Genomic DNA, 26140 nt, shown 5'->3' with positions numbered 1-26140 from the left:
CAGAGTCTAGATGTTTCTGCCTAGAGGCGGGCCAGCTCTCCAAACTAGCCCTGTTCTCTCCTGAAGAGAGAGGTATTTCTGGGTTTGACTGCAAACTTTCTGACAGCTTGTGAGCATGCCACTTAATGTCTACACAGCCTGGAGGGTTTCAAAGACCAAAGGCTAAAGATATAAGAGAAAGGGACTTCTCATCTGCCCCGTGTGTGTGTGTGTGTGTGTGTGTCCGCACATGTTCTCACATGACTGTTAATTGATTTAAAAATTTTTTTTGTTTCAACACAGCCTGCTTCGATACAAGTATTAGTCTCAGACCTGTTTTTGAAAATAGATGAAAGGAACAGGCGTATGCAGACAGGTTAATGAGCTTTTGGTCCCTCTCTGAGCACAGTTCTGTTTTCACTCCGTCAGTGGGAAAATTTTCCTTTTTTGCTGGAACCTTTGGACCAGAAACCTTTTATTCAGAGCCTCTTGTTTTTAGGAGACTTTATTGGATGCTGCTCTGGCAGGGGCTCTATCCTCAACACACGTCGGGGCTGCTGTGGGGAGAGGGTAGGGCCCATATACGCTCTTACTGTTTGCAAATGCTCGTAAAAAATCTAGAGGCTGAATCCTTGGAAGGCAAACCACAGTTTGACGGGGGAGGGCTATGCTGGCATTTATTTTTTTCCATTTTTTTTCTCCCTGGACATGTTCTAGATCCAGCACACTGTGTTTACAAAAAGGCTTCCTCCCCGGTTCATTCTAGAACAGGGTGTTGACGTCCATGCCGGCAGCTGTGTTTGCATGGCTTGGAGCAGGCGTGTCTTCCTGGCGTCATTCAGAGACTGTCGGTCGTGTCGGAGTGTCGGCTTCTCTGCTCTGGCTGCTGTTGTAGTGAACGGGAGGCTACCTTTTGTGTACCCTCAGCCAGGTGTGAGCCTGAGTTCTCCTCCCACAGGGTTCCTGATTGCCTTTGAGCAATCGGTGAGTGAGGACACCTGTGCCATTTTTGTGTCACTTCAGACTGGGGCCACCGGCTGTCCCAGCCCAGCAAGCAAACCACGGGAGCTAGGTGTGGCATTCCTATGCTTTCTGATACCATCTGATGCCCTCATTCAGGTGCACCTGTTTTTAGACGCGGCCTGCCCTGATGCGAGCATTGCTTTTGGGAGGCTGTGGCCTCCTGCAAGCATTCAGATGTTTTCCTCAAGGATCCCTGGGTGTTCAGTGACTCCCACTCTTTAGAGGCCTTGTAATCTGCCAAGGGCTTCAAGTGCAGAAACATGTTGCCTCGCTGTCCTTGGGCAAGAGTGTTTCGTTTGGCTAAAGATAAAACGCAGCGACCCGAGGCCTGAGGAAGGGAGGGAGCTCCAGGATGGACGGGGCGGTTTCCTTGAGTGTGAAAGAGGACAGAGGTGTGAGCCTCCTGTCAGAATCGGTCCTGGTTTCCTGAGGGTCCTTGGGTTCGTTGTCACCACGATAGGTATAGCTCGTGTGAATCAGTTTATAAACTCAGGAGCAGTAGTCGCAGACTTGGAAAGCATGTGGCTGGGAGGAAAAGGCTGATGAAGGCAGTCAGGACCACTTGAGTGAGGGGCGGGACACAGCAGCCTGCTCGGAGCGGCGCTGGAAACTGGTGGAGCTGGTGAGCAAGACCGGGTCTGTCCGTCGGAGGGCTTGATGGCCACACTCAGGAGTCTGCATTTGCTCTGGGACTGGGAGGTGTACGGCATTTAATACCAGCCGGGTGGAGAATGCCACTAAACCTGCGGCCAAGAATAGCTAGAAAAGAAATAAGAAACAGCATCGCCCTCCACTGGAGACTGTGCCGAAGGAGGAGAACCTTTCCCGAGAGCTCAGAGTGGAGGTGCCCTTGAGGCTGGACAGGGAAGGACAGGGGCGGAGCCTGGGGGAAGGTTACTGGCACATTCAGCTGCAAGTGTCGACCCCCTATGGGTCTCACGGAACCAGGTAGGGTGAATACACAGAGTTCCTGGGACTGAGAAGTCAAGTCAGAGAAAGAACCATCTGGAAATCATTCGTGGACATCATTCTGGGCATTTCAGAACCCTCCCGGAGGCATTTTAGAGAAAATCTATGGAAAGGGGAAAGAAGGACACCCACGGCTCTCCTTGGGGTTCCAGGGGCTCTCAGAGACAACGTTTCTCTTCAAGCGGCAGAGCTCATCTAGTTCAGGCTTCTCCTCTAATTTTGAAAGTAACCTTGGTCATTCTACTTCTTTTTTTCTTCCATTTCTTCATCAATTTAAAAAAAAAAAAAAAAAAAGGCCCTGGCTCGTGGCTCTCCTGACAGGAAATAATTCGGAAAGTGAAGGTAGATGAAGCTCTTGGCACCCCTGGGAAGGCAGGTGCTGTGCTCTTCCAAGCGGAAGCCCCACTTGCCCGTGATACAAGCCGTTCCCCAGAAAGACGGCCACGACGTTTTTCAGTAGAACTCCACATGGGTGCTCTGTGTGGCTGTTCAGGAAAAACCTTGGGCAGCGTGTGGTCCCCTCTTTGCTCCTCTTGTCACGTAACCAGTGGCTTGATTGGGGCTGGCAGCCCTTTGGGGGACACTCAGCACGGGCTCCTGGATCTTTTATCACCGCCCTGCCCCGAGCCTTCCGCTCTCCCTTCCCACTTTCCCCCTTGTCGCTTTCAATTAAGCCAGGAACTTTGGGAACCAAGACAAGCCATGGATAATTTGGCTGGTGATCTAAATAAGTCAAAACAGTGGAGGGGAAACGTAGAGGTGAAGAAATAGGTCTGGAGTGAGTAGATTTCATACAAGAGTCCCTATAACCATGATTTCTTGAAGGCCACTCTGTGGTCCGTGCTGAGACGATCTCAGATATTACCATCTCTCTATTTTAGCAACAGCCCTGAAAACGCGTTGTACTTTTCTGAATGAGGGAGGCGAGGCGAAGAGGCACCTGATGAGTGTTCACGGAGTGAGTAAGCCGAGAACACTCTAAACCCGTGGAGGATCAGCGGAAGCTCACTCCTGGTTCACCAAATAGGCTGTCCCCCTTAGAGACTCTCTGTGACAAGTGAGACACAGTAAGAAAACGGTGCCAAAAAGGAGAGAACAGAGGATTTAAGGAAGTAACGGGCAGACCTGGTTTGGTTGGCAATTCTCCCCGGGTCTGTAATTTAGGAAATTACTTAAACCCTGAGCCATTCCACTCTCAAGAATCAGCCTCTGAGGGGCGCCTGGGTGGCTCAGTGGGTTAAAGCCTCTGCCTTTGGCTCAGGTCATGATCCCAGGATCCTGGAATCGAGCCCCACATTGGGCTCTCTGCTCAGCAGGGAGCCTGTTCCCCCGCCCCTGCCTACTTGTGATCTCTTTCTCTCTCTGTCAAATTAAAAAAAAAAAAATCTTTAAGAATCAGCCTCTGAAATCCGTATATTAACTGTGTCACAAAAGGTTGTAGCTCAGTAATTCTCGAAATTCCTGAGCCCAGTTTATTTTCTATGAGGGTCTGAGAGTCTAGCTTATTAGAATCTTGAGACCCTTCTGTGAACTCTTTCTCGTGAATCTTAAAAATTACACTTTGGGGCGCCTGGATGGCTCAGTGGGATAAAGCCTCTGCCTTCGGCTTGGGTCATGATCTCAGGGTCCTGGGATCGAGCCCCGCATAGGGCTCTCTGCTTGGTGGGGAGGCTGCTTCCCCTCTCTGCCTGCCCCTCTGCCTACTTGTGATCTCTGTCTGTCAAATAAATAAATAAAATTGTTTTTAAAAAAATCACACTTTAATGGGCTGGTGCTAGGAGGACCTCACTATTCTCAGTTGAGGACAAATCAAAGACACTTTGCCCCAGGACCCGCCCTCCTGTGAGGTACTGGGAATTTTGTGCTCTGGCTGCTGTTCTTAACTGCCAGAGTCTTCATTGTTACAAGGCCAGTCAAACACATTCTTAGGTCTTTTGTTTTTAAACTGTTCCAGATAACGTTTAAGACCTGGAAGTCACCATTGCCTGATTCTTCCCATGGGAAATCTCCAATTATTTAGAGAAATTCTTCTTGTGGGAAAAACCAGGGGGAAAACAAATAACTAATTGTTTGGAGGTTCCTAGAAAGAAATTTCCATATATGAACCGGCTTCCTCATCATTGCTTCTGAAAACTGTGGTTTTGTAAGTCAAATTTCTACCGCACGGAACCATGCATGATTCCGAGAGAGTTTCTTTCTGATAAAGATGAGAAGTAACTTGACAGTACAGCTGACCCCAAACATGTCATCGAGTGTCATGTGGTTTCGATGGATTTCTTCCTCCAAGGGCTTCACCCACCCTTTCCCTACTTGAGTAAGAGAGACTCTAATAGTTTTTAATCATAATGTAAACTTGGTAAGCTTAGGGGACTGCATTTTTTTAAAAGAGGAATTACTTTCCTATCTGAAAATAACAGACTGGGTGCAATAAACCTTTAAAACTCCAAGCACCAGGGGGAAGTCCATTGCCACCGTTAGGCTTACAGAACAGCTGCAGCAGATGGGGGCGTGGGGGGAGGAGTTGGCTGGTTCTAGAAACTTCTCTGAAAAAACATATGTCCATTCACACGTGTCTCACCAGCCCTTCCAAGACGCACCTGCAGCTCCCTTCCACAGTGTGGTGTGTGTGGAGTGTGCCCTCTGATCAGGTGACCAGAGCAGCACAGCATCCGTGGCTTCCCTTGGTCAACCTTTAGCACCTGGCAGAGTCGAAGTTAAGCTTATTGTCTTGCTGCAGGGAAACAATGCTGGGGACTCTGCCTGCTGCTCTGAGCCTTCCATGTACCTCTACGCTCTCCGTGTGTTTAGGGTGCACCTGCCTCCCTCGGTGGAGTAAGGAAACATCCACATCATTGTCAGTTTCTGCAAACCACGTGAATGGTAGCATCTTCCCTATTTGACCATATTGGTGTAGGGAAAATAAAATACAAAGGCTTGGAGACCCCAAACTCCTTTTGTCTATGAGGGGCAGAAATATGGAATTGTGGGAAATGCCAAGACCAAGAAGCTGACTTTGAGGCTTTTTTTTAGACCCACTTCCTGTAAAGGTCAGTCTTGTTGACCCCAGCCCATTGTGGCACCTCCCTGGGGAAATGCTGGACCCTCCCTGGCTGCCTTTACCCATCACTTCTCCTGCACATGTGGCATTGCCATGGTGGGAATCTTTTCAAATGAATGGGGTCTTGCCAGCCCAGCACAAGTGCTCACAGGAGACCCTTACTAATTACTTGTCTGATTCTGGTCTTGCAGGGTAGTTAATCTTGTGGAAGTCTTTGGGGAAATGCCTGCAGGGATGCTCACAGGGATGGAGAGCCCAGGCCCATGAGAGGCATTAGGGAGAAGTCTCAAGCCGAAGGAAGCTGGTGGCATTGGCTAAGGAAATTGCTTGTTCCCTGTGCTCAGCTGGTGTGAGTTATCAACACTCACAGCCCAGTCCATGGGGGTCCTCAGGTCTGGGGCAGGAGTCCCAGGAATGAGTTGAAGTTGGGATGGGGGTGGATTTAAAAGTTTCCAAAACCCAAAATGTCTCCATTTCTTTGAAAGAAACTGCCTTAATACAAAAGATTGATTGGACTGACAAGCCAGGACAGAAAGCAGGGACCGAGCATTGCTATTGTGGCTGAGACCAGTGGCTAGTGGGTCTAAGAAGTTTGTCCTCAGCTGGGGGCCAAGGAGGAGGTATAAATGCCTTGAAGCGAGGGCCTGGGATGGTCCAGTCTCTGGGGAGGAGCATGGCAGGTGTGGGTCTGGTCGTGTACATCCTAGAGACTTCTTGCTTCTCCGAAGTGAGGCTTTCCTGGTCCACAACCATTGATCCTTTTCTCCATCTGTGTTCAGAAGAGACTTACTTTTTCTTTTGAATGGACTGACCTAATCCTCATTAATGGGCCTTGATTCTAGAAAGATGGTCTTAAGAATCATGTGTCATTGTCTGAGACCTCAGGTCCTTGGGGCACACTGATGTGTACCCCCATTCACTGACAAGGGCCGACCATAGCAGAACTCTCATTTCCTCCCTCTATCTTTTCCTAAGACTGCTCCCTCCTGAAGAAAGCTGAGCAGTGGTGGAGATGTGGAGACAAGCTTGAAGAAGGGAAGGGTGAGGGGAGACCCATCCGAGCCCCAGAGACAGGGACTGAGTTAGGGGTGCTGACACGTCCCTGCGGACACGTGGAAATTTAAACCAAAGAGTGCCCCATCTAGAAGGGAGGGCAAATCAGATGGCCAAGGAGAATGCTTGACAGTGCTTGAGAAGTCCTTAACACGCGTGTTTGCTATTAATAAGTTATATTCTAAAAAGACAGGGGTGGTAACTGTTTGATCATATAAGATCTGGATGCACCAGTCAAAGGGAGCCTTTGTGTGAACACTTTTCAGGCATATTGGACCATGGAGCTCTTCTTCCATAGGGCACCTTCTCAAACTGGCATTTTGTAGGATGTATTTGTGGGAGAACTAGAATAAGGTAATTAGGAAGATTACAAAGAAGGAACCTTTGAGAAAAAATATTCAAAAGGACAGCAAAACTGTTTTAAGGATCTGACATGAAGAGAGCTTTATCCTGTTTTTCCATTTATTTACTAGAACTTAGGGGTATGCCAGGCTCTGAACGCAACAAGAGGGAACTTTCCAGTAATTGTGGATCCAGCCCTTCCAATGGAGCAAGCGCCGGGGAGGTGAACACCTCACCCCTGCCCAAGAGCCTCGCAGAAGCCACATTGATGCAGCTCAGGGTTTTCGGGTGTTGAATCTGGATGCTTAAGAAAGAGATGGTTGTTCCAGTTCTCAGCATCCCCCACGGCTCTTGCTTGAGCCGCTGCTCTCGATCATCTACCTTTCTGCACCCTGACAGCATGTACGCTTGCAGCCCGAGAGCGGGAAGCCGTCGTGGTCATAAGCACAGTGTAGCCCAGCGCCATAAGAACTCGCCTCTGCTTTGCTGCAAGAACTGTCGAGGGCATTGTCGCATACTTAGCCCTATCTCTGGCCTCTACCCGTCCAATGCCAGGAGCAAGCACTCCTCCTTCCCACCCAGGGATGGCATGGGGGGTGAAATTCCCCCTCCCCCAAACACCCCTGGTCTGTGTGAAAAGTGTAGACAGAGGAAAAGGAGCAGTAGCTAGTGTGTCATGGTGCAGGCGTTGGGGCTGGGTCAAGAGTAGAGATGTTAGGCTTTATCCTTTGAGTGATGAGAGATTATCCAACAGATCTTACAGACTTGCCAGCGGATATCTCTGTGCGCAGGACAGATTGGAGGAGGAAACAACTGAGGAAGAGAGAAAAGTTGGGAATCGAGTCCCCAAACGTGACCGAGTCCAGGAGAGGGGACATCGAAAGATGGACAGAGTCGAGCAGGCAGGACCCAACAGCGAGTGTGAAGGGGAGAGGCCCGTGGGGGGTGACTTGTGTGCTGGGTGGCCTGGGATAACATCAATCACAGGAGGGGCTGGCGGAGGAGGTGCCGATCTGCGGGAGAGCATGATGGGTTTTGTTCGGGGGGAGGCCGAGTGTGAGAGGCGGCGGTGCGTGCCGCTGGGGCAGGACACCAGCCAGGCAAAGATCTGGGTCTGAAGCTCGGGAGGAAGCCGGAGGGTGAGAGAGAAACTGGAGGCGCTGGCTTGATAGCCATTGCTGTGAAGGTTGGGGGCACAAGCCAGGGAAGGGGGGCGGAGCGATGCCGGTGCCTCTCCAGGTCTCACCCCGGCTGCCCGCGGGGAGGAGGCCAGTTGAGCTTGGAGACAGAGCCAGGCTGAGCAGAGAGCTGAAGGCAGTGGCATCCTCCAGACTTTTGGTCTCATTGGTCAGATTCAGCTGCAAAACAAAACAAAACAAAAACCAGTTCCGTAGACAAGCAGGGACCAAAAACGCATGACAGCGTCGGTCCACGCTGCAGGGCTGAGAGGGCGGGAGAGCTGCGTGGAGCAAAGGACAGCCGGCAGCCGCGTGCAGCTTCCCCGGGGCTGGTTAGGAGCCCTCTGCCTTGGTGGCCTGAGTTGGAAGGGAGCTGTGGGTTCACGGTTCCAGGCCCGGCTCCCCCTGCCTGCAGCGGCTAGAGGGGGTCGCCTGGCCCTATCACCACGGTCCTCTCCGGCACAGAATAGGGAAGCAAAGTGAGCGTGCTGTCCGCGTTCCTAACTTCCCTGGAGTTACTTCTGACCGGGGCTGGGGAGGAGAGAGGAGGAAACTTTAGTGCTTCCTGTTGTTTTCCAGTCATTGATGAGTTTTACTGAGGGTGTTCTTTTCACGTCATGGCTCTTAGTGACAGGAAGCATGATGGCCATAGGACTGGCCAACGGGCAGTTGCAAAGAAAGTCCAGGTTCCATTGGCTTTTTTAAAAGCATCTGTAATATAAGATTTACCATTTCAGCTATTTTTAAGTGTACAGTTCTGTGGTCCTATATCTGTCCACACTGCTGGGCCACCACTTCCTCCGTCCGTCTCCTGGACATCTTGTCTTGCCAAACAGAACCTCCGTAGATGCTGTCCCCATTAAACATTGACTCCCTGCTCGCCCTCCCCCCAGCCCCTGGCACACACCATTCCACTTTGTGTCTCTGTGGAGCTGGCTACTCTTAGTGCCTCCTGCAAGAGGAAGCGTCTGATAGTCACTGTTCGGTGACCGGTTCACTCACTCGGCATCATGTCCCCAAGGTTTAACCCTATGGAGCGTGTGTCAGAATTTCCTCCCTTTTTAAGGCTGCGTAATATTCCATGTTTGTCAGTTAGTGAGCCCTTGGGTTGCCTCCACCTTTTGACTGCCGTGAACGGGGCTGTACAAAGAGCCATTTGTGTTCCTGCTTTCGGTTCTGTGGGAGAGGGACCCAGAGCGTCTCGTGCCTCGTGTGGCACTGTTGCCTTCTTTCTCTATTGGGGGATTGCTCTGATCCCTTTCTAGCTCCCTGTCCTTCTCGTGCTTCCTTTGTGACTGGCTGGAGAGCCGTTACTGAGCCCGGGGCCCATAGTTCTTGGCTCTGAAGGTCTGTCTACAGCGTGTCCCCCTAGCGCTGTCCTAGAATTTGAGCAAGGAAGACCCAAGTTCTAATCTCTAGTCTCTACTATGCCATAACCTTAGCAAGCTTTCTCCTCTCTCTCTCTGGGCGACTGTTTCAACACCCCCACAATGAGAAGGTAGAGCTAAGGGATGCTTAGAGCTCCTCCCAGGGCACAGCGGGGGAGGGCACGGTGGTCTCCTGAGTTCAGAAACCACGCTCCTAAGGTAGGTGAGAAGAGCGCAGAGCTCCAGATTCCCACCTGGGGCAGTTTGACCCAAATCTCACCCTCCTCAGACCTTGGATGGTTAGAGGTTTCTCACGGCTTCTGTACTTGCTGTGTCCTGGTACACGCTGCGTGGCTAGTTTTGTGAGTAAATGTAGCAGCAATTCTCCTTAAAGCAAAATTATATAATATATATTATCCGCCCTTTGTTGAGAGAATGGGGGAGAGGCAGAATAACTGGTTTCACCATAGATTTTTGGCGATCTCACAAACTAATACTGGAGAGAATATTCTACGGACAAACTTTACCTCTGATTAAGACCATAGTTGGTCATGGGCCAAGAAAACATTAGCCCCCCTTTTTCCCTCACATCTAAAATGTTTTGAAGAACAGACCTTCTTCTTCTTAGCTTAAACTCAGAGCAAGTCAATTGCCCCAGAACTGGAGAGGTGAATCCTAAAAGGGCCCCCATGTGATCAACTTTCAGGCCCCAGATGGCACGTGAAAATTTGGACAGGTCTGGGATTCCCTGCTTGGGCTTGGAGACTAGGAACTGACTTTCCCCTCAGCTCTCTCTCCACCCCACCAGTGAAACATCACGTATATGCCAGTGACCTTGTGTCTTGCTTTTCTTGTTCTCGTCTGTAAAAAGCAGTTCACCTGCTTTGTTCAAGGGTGTGGTATTAGGCTAGACTAGACAACTAGAACCCATTTGAAACATGTGAAAAATGTATAGCATTTTCTTCTTAGGGGATGTTTTAACTTTTAACCATCTTATTAAAGAAAAACCAGACTTTCTTTAAATCTGGATACTAAGTCATCAGGCTTTTAATATAGAAAAATTTCTTAAATTTTTATATTGAAGAACTTACCCTGCTGATTGGGACTAGCTTTTGACAACACGAGATTCATAGAGGGAAATTCATATTGGATAAAACTCTGTAAATAAATAACGAAGGGATGCTTGGGTGGTTTAGTCAGTTACGCATCTGCCTTTGGCTCAGGTCATGATCCTGGGGTCCTGGGATCAAGTCCCGCATCGGGCTCCCTGCTCAGCGGGGAGCCTGCTTCTCCCTCTGCCTGCCACTCCCCCCCCCACCCCGCTTGTGTTCACTCTGTCTTTCTCTCTGACAAATCAATAAAATCTTTTAAAAATTATAAGAAAATAAAGTAAATGAACAGAGAAAAAGAGACTAATATTAATTCTAAAACCTCACAGTTTTTCCATCTTTCCCAGAAGTATGACCTGAGACTGACTGCTGTCGAGCTTTTTTGCTCCCAACAAGTGTAGCTGCTAAAAGGCTGTCAGTATTTTAATAACAAGACATCACGCCCATTTTAATAGCTTTATGTAAATTTTCATACCCACTCTGAAGGCCATGAGGTTTCCAGACCTGTGTCTCTGGTTGATGGTACATGAATGACCCCTTTTGCTCCAGCTGCAAATAAGGCAAATTTTATGCATAGCGGGAGTCACGATCTATGTACGTTGGTTTGGTGGGGGAGGAGCGCCTATGTTTAAAATTTCTACTTCCTGATAACATCTTACCAACTTTATCGTTGCTGTCATTCTAGCTAGGTAAGTTTTCTCAGGAGCTGGCTCATAATCTCCATGCTGGGGATCAGCGGTCTGGGATGGAAGACGGGAGTGTTGTTAGAGTAGGAAAGTTTAGATTTGGGACCATCATGACAATGGGCTTTTTTTTTTTTTTTAAAAAACAAATGGTCTTTTACTTACCAATGGGCTTCTTTATAAGATCTTTTAAAGTCTCAATTTTTATTCTCATTTAAATGCAATAAGAAGGCCGGCCCTTTAAGAAGTGCAAACGAAAATAGGTCACTGGGTTGTAAGTTTCTCAACTGATGGTCCTAGCTTCATGTTTGGGGGTATTTTGGTCAAAATCTTCAGTGCTCCTCGGGACGTGGTGGTGTCTGTGTCGTGACGTTACTGTGGCCCCATCAGCCCGCCGTGGGTCCTCTGTGGATGGAAGCTGGCTCCGCAGACACCTGCAGGAGGGAGGAAACCACAGATGACTTCTGCCAGGATCTAATTCTCCCGCGTACTCCTGGCACATTAAAGCCGCGTGTAGCAGCGTGGTTCCAGCGTCCTGGCGGGGCAAGAGTTGGCTCATTCTCTTACAAACACAGTGTAGCTGGATGCACTCATAAATGAAAAATGATCTGAGTGCTGTGGGTGGGGCCCGGAGCTCCGGAGGTGAAGCTGGAGGAGGAGAGAGAAAATCTGCTTCTAAGCTCAGTAGGGCATGGGGAGCGGGCAGGAAGTCGGAGCACGCGCTGGCATGGCTCACATTTTTGTAGATAGCTAATAGCCCAGGACTTTAAAGAACGGAATGGAGAAGGGAAATGAAGCACAACAAACTTTGGAGCCTGTCCTGGTCAAGCGGCCGTGAAGCATAGCGGGGCGCGCTCACCTGATCCGCTCAGAAGCAGGTAAGAGGGGCGCCCGAGCAGGGCAGAGAATCGCATCTTCTCTCTGAACCCAGCTTCTTTGGTCTTATTATTATTATTTTTTAAAGCACATGAGAAGTGAGTAGATAATATTGACATAAGAAGCAGACCTCGCCTAAATTGTGCTGATATCTGCCCAAGCGAGAGTTTTTCTCACTTAGTCGCTTGATGACCAAATGACGGTGATGTTCTGGGGGTTTGCTTTAAAAACAGTCACCCAGGATCGCACAGCGGTTAGTGAAAACTGATTTTAAAATGGGCAGATGAGAAATGAACTGCAGGCAGGCCCTGTTTTAGAACACAGACTTTGAAGATAGCCAACCAGAAACTGATTTTCAGGCTTGACCGTTGCTGTGTTTTCATACTTCAGCGCCGATAAGGTGCTTGCTAATTTTTGCTGGCTTTTGTAAGAAAGGAGGTAGATGTATAACAGCTGGGAAATATCCAGAAATTGACTGGGATCCAGAGTGAAGCCTGAATGCACTAATGTTTTCTCCATTAAGGCAGCCGTTCTCTGCTCAGCTTCTAAGACAGGGAATTGGAAAGTGAAGTGTGGATCCTGAGTATTTGTCATGGGGGGAGGGGCAGAGGGTTGGAAACTGTCACGGTGACATCTTCACACTCAGAAGTAGAAAATAAATGAGGAGGGCCAAGGGTCCCAGCCACATGCAGGGAGAACTGGAAGACGGATCTGCGGCTCCTGTCGTAGCCACGTCTCACAGCATCCTTTCCGTTGCTGAGGCTGGCCAGAGAGGACCAGAAGGGAATAAAGACCACCCCAAGCCTGGGTTTCTAAACCACTGCCAGGCCTTGCCTCTGCGAGGCGCCCGGATAATCTGACGTGGATTCCCCGCCCACCCCCCACAATGAAGTGGTCAGAGTCGTGGAGTTGAGCTGACCTGGGGAAGTCAGAGATGGTGTGTGTGTGGTCAGTGTGACAGGAGCACCAGAATCAGATCAAGAATTTAATATTTCGATGGATTAGTCCAGCTTGAGTGTCGGTGATCTTTGGGTTGCGCTTTTGAGAATGCCCTGTTAGCCACTGGGGTGTGTCTGGGGAGGCCGGTGTGAGAGCTGCTTCACCTCCCAGCTGGCTGCATCCTCACCCGGAGCCCCAGTCTTTCAGCTTTGCATTGTAGGTCTGGAGGGCTGGGAGATGGCTGTGCTCAGTCAGGGCAGCCTACACCTTATCTCTGGTTTCTTTTTCCCTCTAACTTCTCTGCCTTCCACAGCGAAGCCCACGGCGGTGGTGGGGAGGGAGTGTACGGGGCATTCCACACAGCCTCTCTGTTCCCCACCACCCCCGACTCCTGTTCTTTCTGGCCTGCTCTCCAGAAGATGGGTGGGGCCCCTTTTGCAGTGAATTAAGGTGAGTTGGGGGACAGACTCCTTTATAGGGTCCATTCTGGAATCCGTCAGAGGTTAGCCAACTGTGGCCTATGGACCAAATCCAGCCTGTCTCAGCCTGTTTTTGTGGGGCTCAGGAGCTAAATATGTATTTTACATTTTAAAGGGTTAAAGAGACCAACAAAGAAGACTATAGGACAGGGACAGATACGACAGATACGATCTGCAGAGCCTAGGATATTTTCTCTAGGACCTCTTAGAGAAAATAGTTGCTGACCTCTGATTTTTAACATCATTCATGACCAGAATGATCAATGGGTTGACACAGCTCAAGTCCTCCACAGCTTCCATGAGTTGTTGTTTTGGAAACTGATTATCATTCATCAGTCTGTTAAATGGCATTATTGCCTTCAAAAGGGTTGATCGGGAGCAGGGAAGCTGGGTCCGATCAGTGGGAAAGAAACATCAGACAAACTGTACAATATGGTTGGATTTTGCCCAGTCCCCTTGTTGGTGGACCTGCTGGCAAAGCCATCTACGAGACAGACCCACCATATTTGATCGTGCCCCCCACTGGAAGGAACTGATGGGGAACAAAACACCCTGCTTACTTACACAGAAATGATCCATTTCCTTGTTCCTCTTTTGTGGACCGAATGCTGGCCAGAATTCTACGATCTGAGTTGTTTGGTATTGCCACTCTGGGAGGAAAAAAAAAAAAAGACATTTTCTGTAATAAAAAAAGATAGTGAACTAAGTGAATGTCATGTTTTCTCATATCCAGAACAGTGTTCCTTTATTGCTCTCTAAGAAAGCCTACTATAGGTCCACCAGCCTTTCCCCTGAACATGCAATTCTCTTCCACCCAGCACAGTATTTCATTGTTAATGTCATTTCTAATAAGGGAAGAGGAAAATCTGGTGACCTTGCTCATGTTTAACTTGTGTCAAAACTGCAGGCCTGGATGTGGAGCAGACTTCTGTAAGAAGCTCATTGTCCACTGCAGAAATACAGAAAAGTTTCTCACAAGGAGATTGCAGTTTAAGAAGAAAAACAAAACAGTCAGTATTAATTTTTTCTCCAAGACACTTCAGCCATCTAGTATCCTGTATTTGGAAACTGGATGCTGTCAGTGGAGAAGAATGGGGGTGGGGTCCAGTTTGACAGATGAAAACCAATGATGAAGTATGAAAATATGTATAGGCTGGTGTCCCGTGGGGGTTCAGGGCTAGAAAACAAGATGGCGGCGATGCACTTGTCAAGTCAAATTGTCAGAGCTGGCAAGGGTGGGTCCTTTAATCTACCCTGTGAGCAAGGCAGCACCTTTGCCTGTGTTTAGAAAGGAGTTTGGCTCTGAATATAGAGATTAAGTAACCTGCTCTTCCTGTACGCGCTGGAATTTCTCAGACATAGTCAGAAACCTGATTTGCATAACTGCTGAAACTCGACTAGAAGCCGAGCAGACTGAGGCCTGGACTCCCCAAGCAAGGAGCAGTTAGGAAGCACAGCACGTGAGGGAATTTATGAAGCTTGCCCAAGAGGGTGTAGTGCTGTGTGGCCAGATTTAATGGGGTAGGCTCTGGGGTGAAGGGTCAGCTTTGGGTTCCCAGCAGGCCATGATTAGAGGGCGAGTCACGTGTTCGTCTGCGTGAGTGGCGATATGTATGTAAGAGCTCTAGAACTACCTGGTATCCCAAATTAGCATGAGGGACCTTTTCATTTCTGAGCCATGTGACCAAGGTGGCTCATAAAGAGACAGAAACCATCAAGCAAAGTCTGATCATGAGCTAAGCTGGTGGATAAGACACGAGCTGCACTTAATTAGCCAACTCATTTATAGCATATTGGGAGGGCAGGTGTGTCCGCTGGAAGCTAGAGCATCTGCCCCCTCCTTTTGGCTATCTTAACAGGGCTGGAATCTGAACTCTACTCATCAGCTTTTTCCTGATGGTGAATAGGATAAAAGACGGAGCTAAATGTGTGCCTCCGTGTGCAAAAGTATGAAAATCTGGAAGAGAGGAACAGCCAACCTAATAGAAGTTATGATTCTGAGCTAGAAAGGGAGACTTAGTGATCATGTCCATGAAAGGGAATCAGTAATTTCCCATCTCAGTGGCTGGCAGGGATCCCGTTGTGTGGCTTTGTGTTCACATACAGATTCTGTCCCTCTTAAGAACCTCTGTAGGCAATGCACCCAAATATCCTTCCTAGACATATCCTGCAGTGGGGGCCAGGGATACCACATTTTTCTCACCTTGCAAGTCCTCTCTGAAGCTCTGCTGTTTCTTTAGTGGCCAGGGAATAAGATGGCAGCATCTCTCTTCCATTCACAAGACACCTGCTCTGCTTAGCAAAGGAGGAGCCTGAGTGTGGCCTACTCGGACACCTTCTGATGGCGTTGCTCTCCCTGGTGGCCCACTCCCTTAGGTTACCATGGTTTGTTAAATCTGAGTGTGTGGGGGCATGTAGCCCCACTACACTGCATTCCATAGATGGCCTCAGTAAGGCACGGGTTGAGCTCACAGTCCCAGCTTAGATACAAAGTCCCTGCGCAATGAGTTGGGCCATGGCAGCAATGGACCTGGGCTCTAGATCTGTCTCCCTTTTTACGATCTCTTCCTGAAGAAGCAATGTAACTATATTCTATGTGCACCAGAGGAACTTGGCCCTTAGAAGGACCCAAAGTGATTCCTTTGGTAAAAGAGAAGCTTTACTTTTTACTTTTGGTAACGTTGAGGTTTGGAGGCTATCAGGTGTACCTAAAGCAAGATTTACTTGGACTATCTTCTTTGCCTAATTTCTGCTCATCTTCTTCCCAAATTAGAAGATGGAAATTGGCCAAATAGGGCAAGTCCAAGGAATGACCGGAGTGGCCCTTGGGAAGCAGTTCAGTTAAAAGGCCTCTGTTTCAGTGGGACTCCTCAGACTTGGGGGGCGGGGCAAAGAACATTTGCAGATTTCTCCCTTAAAGGGTAGATAGGTGGCCTTCTGTTTCCACATTATATCTTCCCAAACCTTGCCCTTTTAACAGAAGCTTAAAAATTCTTAGAGACTGTCTTCCCTCCCACTCCAAAAAAAAAAAGGTCTTGCATTGAACAATTTAGAATTCCCACACAAATCAGAACACAAATAGCAGTGCTCAAGCCAGAGGGAGGTGGGAGGGAATTCAAAGGCACCATAGTTGACCTTTATTTAAATAGCGTGAGTCTCTGGATTCATCATGGTGGTCTTGGAAGAGCAACCCTGTACCCATGCCTTTTGCTCTAGTTTCTGCTGCTTCAGATAAAGTGTTCCTTTCTCCTGCGGGCTGGTTCTATCACCCAGTGGAGGGTCTGTCTTCCAAGGAACCACGCCTTCGCCTTCTACTTGCCAAATTCTACCTTAGTCTTCATCTTATAACACTTTGCCTAAAGTTCCCAGACATCTGCCCGTGGGGTAGAGGGCCGAATGTTGGCAATAAGCTGCGGGCTTTGGAAAACATCGTAGGTATTTGATTGTAACCGATGCAAGGCGGTCTTGGCATGGGAGCAATAAAGACCTGGAGAGGAAACAGAAAATTGCCTCTAAGCGCTGCAGGGGAGAAGGTGGCAGAAATGAAGGGTACGGCTTGGGTTTGCAAGGCTAAGTCCTTTGCACAATCCTTTTACAGGCTAGAACTTGCTTGACTTCAGCTTCTCCCTCAACTTAGTCAAGGAATGTTGGAGGACGGAATGCTGGAGCTGAGTATGTACCTGGGGGCATCTTGGTGGGTGAGGATTTTATGAAGGTCCCAGGGGCCCAACCAGACATTGCGCGGTGGGAATCCTCCTGTTTTCATAATGGTAAGACCTTAGACATTCTCCTGTCTCTAACTAATTAGACATTCTTAGGGCATTTCTAATGTTAACAAAAATTCAACACTTCCTCTTGAAAGTGAGTAGAGTCAGTTATTTCAAACTTTCACTGGGAGAAACATGAGTCATCGCTCTAGCATTCCGGTGGCTTAATTAATTACATTCGTTGCCACTGGCATTTCTGGGTGGAGAATCTGCCTCAGCTTTAGTCTTTATGCTGTGGGTCCTTCATCCACTCCTCCGACAACGTCTAGCTTACTCCAGAACCAGAGTGGTCTCAAAGCTAAGATCTCAAAGCCTCCAGAGAGTCCCCTTCCTAGGCCTGATGACTGAGAATAATACAGGGCTGAATTTTATAAGCAGTTTTACGGTGATATGATTGACCGCGATAGACTCCTATCATCCGCAGGCTGGCCCTCAAAATCTTTGAGGTTTCTCCTGCTTTCAGCCTATTTTCTTTCTTAGAACCATATCCTAGGTCACCGGCCCCTGAGCCAGGATGGACGGGGAACTAGATAGAAGTCATGCAACTCATTCATCGCCAGGTGTTCAAAATGCAAAGTTTAGCCCTCTTTTTCAGATGAGCAGGCCAAGCTCAAGACAAACTAATGCGAGAGCAGTGTGTGCGTGTTGGTTTTGGAGAAGGGCAGCCAGCAGAAAATAATTCATGATACTCACGTGGAGCTGGAGACGTGGCTGGTTTTGAGCAAAAATCTTAATGGGAGACTGTGGCTCAAGTTTGTAGGTCACTCTTCCTTTCTGTAAACGTGGCTGAAACATGCTCACTTGATTTGTGTTGGTTGGAGAAACGCCTCATTGTGTAGTAGCGACTTTTCTGTGAGAGTTCAAACCGAGTGTCACATGAATTCCCCAGGGCTGATGTGCTCAGTTCCATTTTGCTTTCACGGCACTTTGGTTAGTGTGAGGGGGAAATGGCCTGCAGAGCCGGCGTAGATGGCTTGGATGTACAATTTTGAAATTCAGAGACAAATCGGTGTTGGCTTTTTCTGAAAACGGATCTTATTTTGAGAACCACCGTTGACATGGCTGTGGGAAGTGTTGCTTATACTTGGCAAGAAAACCACCTCGAAAAGGTGCCTTGCCTACGATCCAAGAGACAGGTAGCCTGCCCCAAGCCCTCGGGCAGAGCAGGGAGAATGTTTCAGAGTCAGTAATTTGTATTAAATCCACATTTGAATGGAAGTACCTATGCAGATGGAGAAGGCAGCTTCCTGCAAAATGGGATTATTTTAGTTACTCAGTGTGATGGTATTCAGAACGGAGCCTGGCCTTTCTGTTTCAGAAATATTTGGGACTCCAACCAAAAAGATTCGATCAAAAGTACTCCTGAGGGCGCCTGGGTGGCTCAGTGGGTTAAAGCCTCTGCCTTTGGCTCAGGTCATGATCTCAGGGTCCTCGGATCCAGTCCTGCATCGGGCTCTCTGCTCAGCAGGGGGCCTGCTTCCTCCTCTCTCTGCCCGCCTCTCTGCCTACCTGTGATCTCTGTCTGTCAAATAAATAAATAAAAATCTTTGGGGGAAAAAAAAAAAGTACTCCTGAAACATCTAAGCGCTCATCTTCTAGTAGGAACTCGCATCAAAGCTGGCAGACAGAAGCCAAAAAGGCAAATGCAGTTGCTATCAGAGAAGGAAGTGATCCAACCAGCTGTGCTCAAACTAAGATCAGACAGAGACAGATTTGGAGCCGACTTTTCTACCTCCTTTTGCCTGGGATCCTTAAGCATCTCTTACTTTTAACCTAGATTCTAATAATAGATTTCAGTGCAACTGTGAACCTGAAAGGAAGGACAATTTAATGTTTGTTGTCACTACCGTTCAAAGCACAGTAGTGTTAGCGGTCCCCAGGCCGGGCACCAGTAGAGATGAGGCATAGTTTCTGTAGCAGATATCTTGCAACATTCTGCTCACTACAACTTTGAAAATACATCAGTTAATAAACCTGTTGGTAGGGACGGCTGGGTGGCTCAGTTGGTTAAGCCACTGCCTTCAACTCAGGTCATGATCCCAAGGTTCTGGGATAGAGCCCCGCATCGGGCTCCTTGCTCAGTGGGGAGCCTGCTTCTCTCGCTGCCTCTGCCTGGCACTCTGCCTGCTTGTGTGTGCTTTCTCTCTCTCTCACTCTCTCTGACAAGTAAATAAATTAAATCTTTAAAAACTAATAAAAAAAATAAACCTGTTGGTAGATCTTCTTATTTAGTGTGTTAATAAAGAAGCACAGAGACCCCTGGGTGGCTCAGTTGGTTAAGAGTCTGCCTTTGGCTCAGGTTGTGATCTCAGGGTCCTGGGATCGAGTTCCGCATCAGGCTCTGTGCTCAGGCAGGTGTCTGCTTCTCCCTCTCCCTCTCCCTCTGCCCACCACTCATGCTCTTTCTCTCTCTCTCAAATAAATAAAATCTTCTAAAAATATATTAAAAAATTTAAAATGGTATACATTTTAAGACATTTAGGGTTTTCTATTTCAACATAATTGGTTTTCTTTGTAATCTTAGACATTTTATGCATTTAAATACGTTAGTACGAGATGTCCGAGAGGTGCATGATGAAGGAAAGAAAGCCAGCCAGCTCGCCTCTCCTACAAGCTACCATTTGATATTTAGATGTTCATTTACCAGAAGAAAAATATTAACCCAGGACAGGAGGGTGTGTTCCAACCTACAAATCACCTGGGGATAAAATGCAGATTCTTAATGCAGTGAGTCGGGGTGGAGCCTAAGGTTTCTGCATTTCGTAAACTGAGGGTGGATGGCTGTAGCCCATAATAATCCCATTAAGGCCAATGTTTTCCAAACTCACTTCTAATGATTCAAGCGCTCTTTGTTATAGGTAATAGCTTAACTGTTGTACCACTTATCTATGGGAAAAGATGTCCCAGGAGAGGGAAAGTGGGAGATTCTCATAGACCACACGTGCTTCCAAGTGTCCTACACTCAGTCTCTGGGAGCCCAGGGTAGCTTCCAGGCTGCCGAGTGAACTTGGTGGAGGCTTAGCCTGGGAGAAAGAGCCAAGGAAAAGGGCCCAGTAGCAGGTGCATGTCTGCCTCGTGTCTCTGTCATGGAAAGGCTTCGTCTGGGGAGCAGCGGCCCTGTGAGGGGCTGTTTCCTGAGCTCCTGGGGCTGCTGTGTGCGAGCTGACCTTATGCTCTGCACTGAGGAGCGTGGTGGGTGGCCTTCTTCATTCCCCAAGGGTGATTTATTACCTGTGTAATTAGATGATGCAAGTCGTGTATCTTTGTAAGATTTTCATAGATGTTTGCAAATTAGGGAAAGGTCCTTTGGCCAAGTATGAAGAGGAAAAGCTCACTGAGCCTCCATGGCCCAAGCAATTTTCTTGAATAACCCAGGGCCCCCAGTCCTGACCTGCTGTCTCCTAAATGTGCTGCTGACCTTGGTCAAACCACATATGTCATTTAGCCTGCTGGTGGCTTCCTAGAGCTGCCACAGAGGTCTGGAAATCCAATTTTGTCCATATATCTGAGGTTATCAGCTGCTTGGAGACTGGTCTGTGCTAATCACCTTCCAGGAGACTGGCATCCCAAACTCAATCTATTGACTCCTAGTGAAGAAAGGGGCCTCGCAGTCACCAAATATGGTCTGCCATCTTTGTCCTTTGTTCCTGCCGTCTTAGCCCTGTCTTCGCAGGAGAGAGGTCACCGAGGCTGAGGACTTCATACGGACTAAGTCTTAAGGAAGTTTCCAGGACCTACATTCAGTCTCTCTCACATGGAGGACCGAATAACCATACCACGATACCCTCAGCTTTTGGACTCACCTTGACTAGCATCCCTTGGGTCTACTCCTTCCCTACCCTGGTTCCAGGGTGGTGACCCACCAACTGTTCTGGCTCAGCTTTTGGACTCACCTTGACTAGCATCCCTTGGGTCTACTCCTTCCCTACCCTGGTTCCAGGGTGGTGACCCACCAACTGTTCTGGCTCAGCTTCCATATTCCTGGGGCTGCCTGCCTGAGACCACCTCTGCCCCCCCCCAGGCTGGGTCGTTTTACCCTCCCCATTCCTGGGTCATCCCTGAAGAAGGGTGTGTGTGTGTGTGTGTGTGTGTGTGTGCGCGCGCGCGCACGCGCAGCAGGTGGGACAGCACAGGTGCACAGCCATTACAAGGTGACTCGTACTATTTCTACTCTCTCCCTTTTTTTCTTTTAACTCTTTCTTACTATTTCTACTTTAGGGGCCAATTCCCTGTAGCCCCAAGTGTGGCGATCCCAGCCTTGAAGAAGCATGGGTGACGCCTCCCGACCAGGAGACTGCTCCCTGAAAAACATGTTAGTTCATACCTGTCTCTGCAGGAAGACTCCTTATCTACTATCATCAACACCCTGGTTCCCAAAAGTCAGCCTGTGAATCTGGCTGCATCACAAAGAGGCAGGTTGTAAAATACTGCTGAGCCCCGATCTCCATTCTGAGTGAGGGTCTAGAGTCGTGCTTGTAAAACATTCTGCAGGAGTAGAAGAACTCCTCAAATGGTGGCCCCCTGTTTCAGAATGTTTTTGTGTCACGGCTGTCCTGTCAGCAATGGAGGATGATTGGAGATCTCTTTTATTTCTTACGTATACTCCTCTTTTTTGCTTAAATCTTTTTTTTTAAGATTTTATTTATTTATTTGACAGAGAGAGATCACAGGTAGGCAGAGAGGCAGGCAGAGAGAGGGGGAAGCAGGCTCACTGCTGAGCAGAGAGCCCGACGCAGGGCTCAATCCCAGGACTCTGAGATCATGACTCGAGCCGAAGGCAGAGGCCTAACCCACTGAGCCACCCAGGCGCCCCTTTTGCTTAAATCTTGTATGTAATCAATGTGTGTTGTCTTACAGGGCAAGCTCTTTTTTTCTTCTTTGGATAAAAAGCTCCCCAGATGATTCTAGAATCAGAATCAGTCAAGCTTGAAACCATTGCCACAGACCTGTTGTCCCAGACCCAGAGCCTCATTTCATGGATGAGAAAGCCGAAGCTTCCCGCAGGAACTGGCTGTCTTGAGGGGGTGGGGGCCCGGGAGGGTTGCCCTCTGGGTACATGTACGTAGACCACGCCCAATAGTCTCCCTGTTCCTTGGCTAGAGCCACTCACTCAGCCCCAGCGGCCTTATTTCTGGGCTGTCTCCATAGAGCAACAATAATCTAATCCCCATATGTGCAAGGTGCCAGACCACATTTCACCCAAATATTGTCCCCAGTTCTAGCACTAAAATGTCAGTGACATCAGCCATCCTGCTGCTTCCACAGCTGACAGATGGAGGCCCCCAGAATGCCCAGAATCCCCCATCTCCTCATTAGATCTCTTCAACCTCCGGTGCCTCAAATTCTCCGTCTATAAAATGAGGTGAATTCTGTCTGCACTACCCCCTTTATAAACTTGTTGTGCAAATCAAACAAAACAATATATGTGGAAGGCTTTGGGAGAAAAAATACAAAGCACTATATAAAGGTGGTCTCATCATCACTGATATTATATTACCAGTCTTCCTCCCCCAACAAAGATGCTCTATTTCTGCTGAGAGGCTTCAAATAGAGTCACTCCAGGTAGAATAAGTGCTTTATTCTATTATAACCCAGCGAAAGGCTTACTTTGTGGGGTGGAGAATCAGGATTCCCATAGAAATCTATCACTTCTGAATTTCCTGATTAAAGCCGCTCTAATGGCCCATTAGTGAATCATTTCACACCCTCTGCCCTTCAAAGGCCACTTTCCAGCTGTACTGAGAGCCAGGAATTGTTTGGGGAAGCAAGTTGGTACATGTAAGTCACAGGATGTTTTTCTGTCTGCTCAAAGGCAGGGACTGTCTTTCATGCCTCTCCTGCTGTGCTGGGTGGTGAAAATGCTTCAAGATTTGTCGTTTTGAGAATGGCAGGGTTTTTGACCTTGTGTTCCAGACTAGATTAAGAACCAGACAGATTTTAGTATCTGTAAAACTGTCTGCAACTGTTCCAACAGAGAGCAATCTCTAGAATGGATTAAACTTTACTCTTCTGCCTCAGAAATAACACTGCTTGGGAATGAGGGAGCTTGGCGTGTGGTAATGCAACCTTAGTGATATTAACCACCAGCTATGTCTCCATAGACGTGTTAGAAGAAAACGTAGGGGTTGGAGAAAGAAGGTATAAAAGAGACAAGGACAATTGAAAGAAGGAGTGCCAGGGTGGCTTAGTCGTTAAGCATCTGCCTTTGGCTCAGGTCAATCCCGGGATCGGGCTCCCTGCTCAGCAGGGAACCTGCTTCTCTCTCTCCCAGTACCCCTGCTTGTGTTCCCCTCTCTTGTTGTCTGTCTCTCTTTCTCTCTCTGTCAAATGAATAAATAAAATCTAAAAAAGGAAAAGAGAAAATTGAAATAAAATGTAAGAAAGTAATTCTAAGAAAGGAACATGTGAGTTAATGACGTTACATAGATGGCATGTCCTCATTAGAGGACGTTCCAACTCTGAAATTATACAACTTCACTTGTACATTTATACAAATAGCCTAGGTTGGAATGGATGGGAAAGAGCTCATGAAAGAGGCCATTCTTAAATGGACCTTGATGCATAAGTAGGATGTGCAGGCAGAGAGAATGGGAAGTTCCCTCCCGGAGAGTGACAGTCCAGAGTAGAGGCTGGGTGTGAAGCAGGTGTTTGTGGAAGAAGTCATATGCTAACAAGAAGGGGTTGGGGGGGTGGGGGATGAGAGTCACCTTGTTGATGCTTATAGGTTAGTGAGACTTGGCTGAAACAGATGAGATTGAAAAGACTTTATAGTAAACCAGACAAATTGTTCAATGGTTCAACTTACTTTCATTTGCTTAGAAACCCAAATGCCAGACTCCCAAAAATAGACGATAGAATTACCTGGAAAACTTTAGAGAGTAGAAATATGCTGGCTTCTATTCAGCCACCCCACTAGCCCTGATTTAGTATTTTAGAAACTTCGAAGCAATTAGGGATAGTGGTAAAGGTAGAGATTCTGATTTTTTTTTTTTAAGCTCTCCAAATGCAACCAATAATATGAGCCAGCCATGTAACTTTTAAAGAGTTTCATCCTCATATATGACAGATGTGTAATATAAAATAGCTCTTAAATACCCAGTTTCCTGGGATGTCTGGGTGGCTCAGTCGGTTAAGCATCCACCTGCAGCTCTGGTTATGATCTCAAGGTCCTGGGATCAAGCCCCACACCAGGCTCCCTAATTAGCAGGAGCCTGCTTCTTCCTCTGCCTGCCACCCTCCCTGCTTGTGGTCTGTCTGTCTCTCTCTGTGTCTGTCTCTCTCTCTCACAAATAAAATCTTTAAAAAAAAAAAAGAAAAGAAAAATATCTCCTTCCCCAATTTACGTGATCCTAACAGAGTTATGAGGTTGCAGGTAATAAAAATCAATTCTGACTCATTTACTCAGAAAAGAAATTGAGTGCCAGAATGTTGGGTAGCTCACAGAAGCCCACAGCAGTGGTGAGGTATGGACTCAAGAGAATGGGCAAGGACCAAGTGGCCAAGAACACACCCAAGGTCATGGCACAGGAACGCTCTGCTTCGGATACCCCAACTGCCACCACTACGATTACTAGACCCTTGTGACTAGCCTTTATCTGTCCCTGTGTCCTAGAGCGTCAGACAAAAGCCTCCAGTGGGCCAGATCTAAGTCATGTGCCTGTGGACTGGTTCCCGGGAGTGGAGACAGATAATAAATGTCCCTTCCCTACCAACCCTCATGTAATAGGAGCTTCTCCAAATCCAAAAGCTGATCAAATGACAGAAAGCCCCCTGACCATGCAGGCAGAATGAGCTAGAGAGATGGTTTCCTCCTTCAGCACCTCCTTTCCATGTGTCCACACCCTTTCCTTTCCCTGCCTTTCCTCTCCTCCACTGCCTTTCCCAGATACCCCGTTCTCTCTCGGGCATGGGCACAGCTGGTAAACCACCAAACTCAGTGTGATTGGTTTAGTGCTGGTCACCTCTCTTCACGGAGGCCCTTTCACCCAGCTCACCACCACATCCACAGCCCTGCCTACAGCATCCCTGCCTCCGAAGGCAGCCACTCCATCACGGCGTGGTCCTAGGTGTTTAAAACATCATTGTCTTTTAAAGCCAAATATCTTCCATCCTTTATCTTTTTCTTATGGGAACTACCCCTGTAAGCTGTGACACCTTGAAGTGGTCTACACCTTTCCTCATATAACCATTCATGTATTTGTGTACAAAACCATTATAGCCCTCCTAGACCCCCTCCATCATCTTCTCCAGGGGAAGCCTCCTTAAGTCTCTTCAGCGGCTCATCGTAAGAGGATTGCCATTTTCTCATCCTTGAACTGAATCAAACTCTCTATGTGCAGTCTTATTGGGAAAGAACTGTTGCCTCCTTTGATGTGAATAGTATACTTCTCTTAGTAACAATGCCTCCAGTTGAAATGCCTCCGGTTCATTCTGTTGTGAGATTGACTGTCCATGAAAACCTGTAGATTTGTATTGAAGCTATGTGGGGCTTGTTTAAAATAACCCCATAGGATCAGATTCTGATGCAGGAGCCTAGGACCACATCCTGGCACCAGCGTTTAATACCGTTAAATTCTTGTGAGAGAAATTCCACATTCCTCTATGGAAAGACTGAGAAGGTGAGTTCTAGATGCTGGAAAAATGAAGAGCACAAACCAGCAAGAAAACCCAGTGTGGTCCTCTTTACTTCTAGTAAGTAGATCCTTCCTACAAAAATAAATAGCTAACACACTCCTGATGAACAGAAAATGGTATCAAAAACACAAAGCTTGGTTTGCAAAAAAAAAAAAAAAATTTTTTTTAAAGAGAGTGCACATGAGCAGTGTGGGGAGAGACAGAGGGAGAGAGAAAATTTTAAGCACAATCTGTGCTGAATGCAGAGCCCGACATGGGGCTCCATCTCAAAACAGTTGAGGGTTTGGCCACAGGACTCCGGGATCATGACCTGAACCGAAGTCAGATGCTTCACTGACTGATCCACCCCGGTGCCCCTCTTCTTTATTATTATTAAGTCAAGTTTATTGAGATAGAATTTGCTTACACTTTTAGCCTAATGAATTTTACCCAATTCCAGAAGAAAGGATTAAATGCAATATACTTCAAGTACAAAACTGAGACATTGTGCTAACATAACAAAGAAACTAAAGGAAGACCTTTCCAGTTGTGCCAGTCTATATAAATTCTGACAAACACGAGTCATGTAAACTACAACCTCAGTCAAGAGAGAACCATTCAACGTTGGCTAATTGAACATAATAAATAAAAAATTAAAAAAAAAAAAAAGAACCATTCCATCACCCTAGAAAGTGGCCCCTTGTG

At 47.7% G+C, this 26140-nt stretch overlaps 1 protein-coding gene and 1 long non-coding RNA gene across 8 annotated transcripts in view; one reads left to right on the top strand and one right to left on the bottom strand.

Annotated features, from left to right (window-relative positions):
* The window catches only part of PDZD2 (PDZ domain containing 2), a 348844-nt gene that overhangs the window by 206125 nt on the left and 116579 nt on the right, over positions 1 to 26140 (top strand). The window contains exon 1 of one of the 7 annotated variants that reach the window (XM_032337691.1): positions 11188 to 11639. The exons of the other annotated variants lie outside the window; for them this stretch is intronic. The gene's annotated coding sequence lies outside the window, so the exon portion shown is untranslated. Of the gene's footprint in view, positions 1 to 11187; positions 11640 to 26140 lie in introns of those variants that run through there. 7 annotated transcript variants of the gene reach the window in all.
* Positions 10905 to 13703, bottom strand: LOC116587024. Its single transcript, XR_004284264.1, has 2 exons — positions 13620 to 13703; positions 10905 to 11195 (listed from the first exon to the last, which is right to left on the bottom strand). It is a non-coding gene; the product is annotated as an uncharacterized LOC116587024 (long non-coding RNA).

Source organism: Mustela erminea, chromosome 3, assembly GCF_009829155.1.
Source record: "Mustela erminea isolate mMusErm1 chromosome 3, mMusErm1.Pri, whole genome shotgun sequence".
Taxonomy (NCBI): domain Eukaryota; kingdom Metazoa; phylum Chordata; class Mammalia; order Carnivora; family Mustelidae; genus Mustela; species Mustela erminea.
Note: the sequence above shows the minus strand (reverse complement) of the source record. Positions and strands in the feature narration are given on the sequence as shown.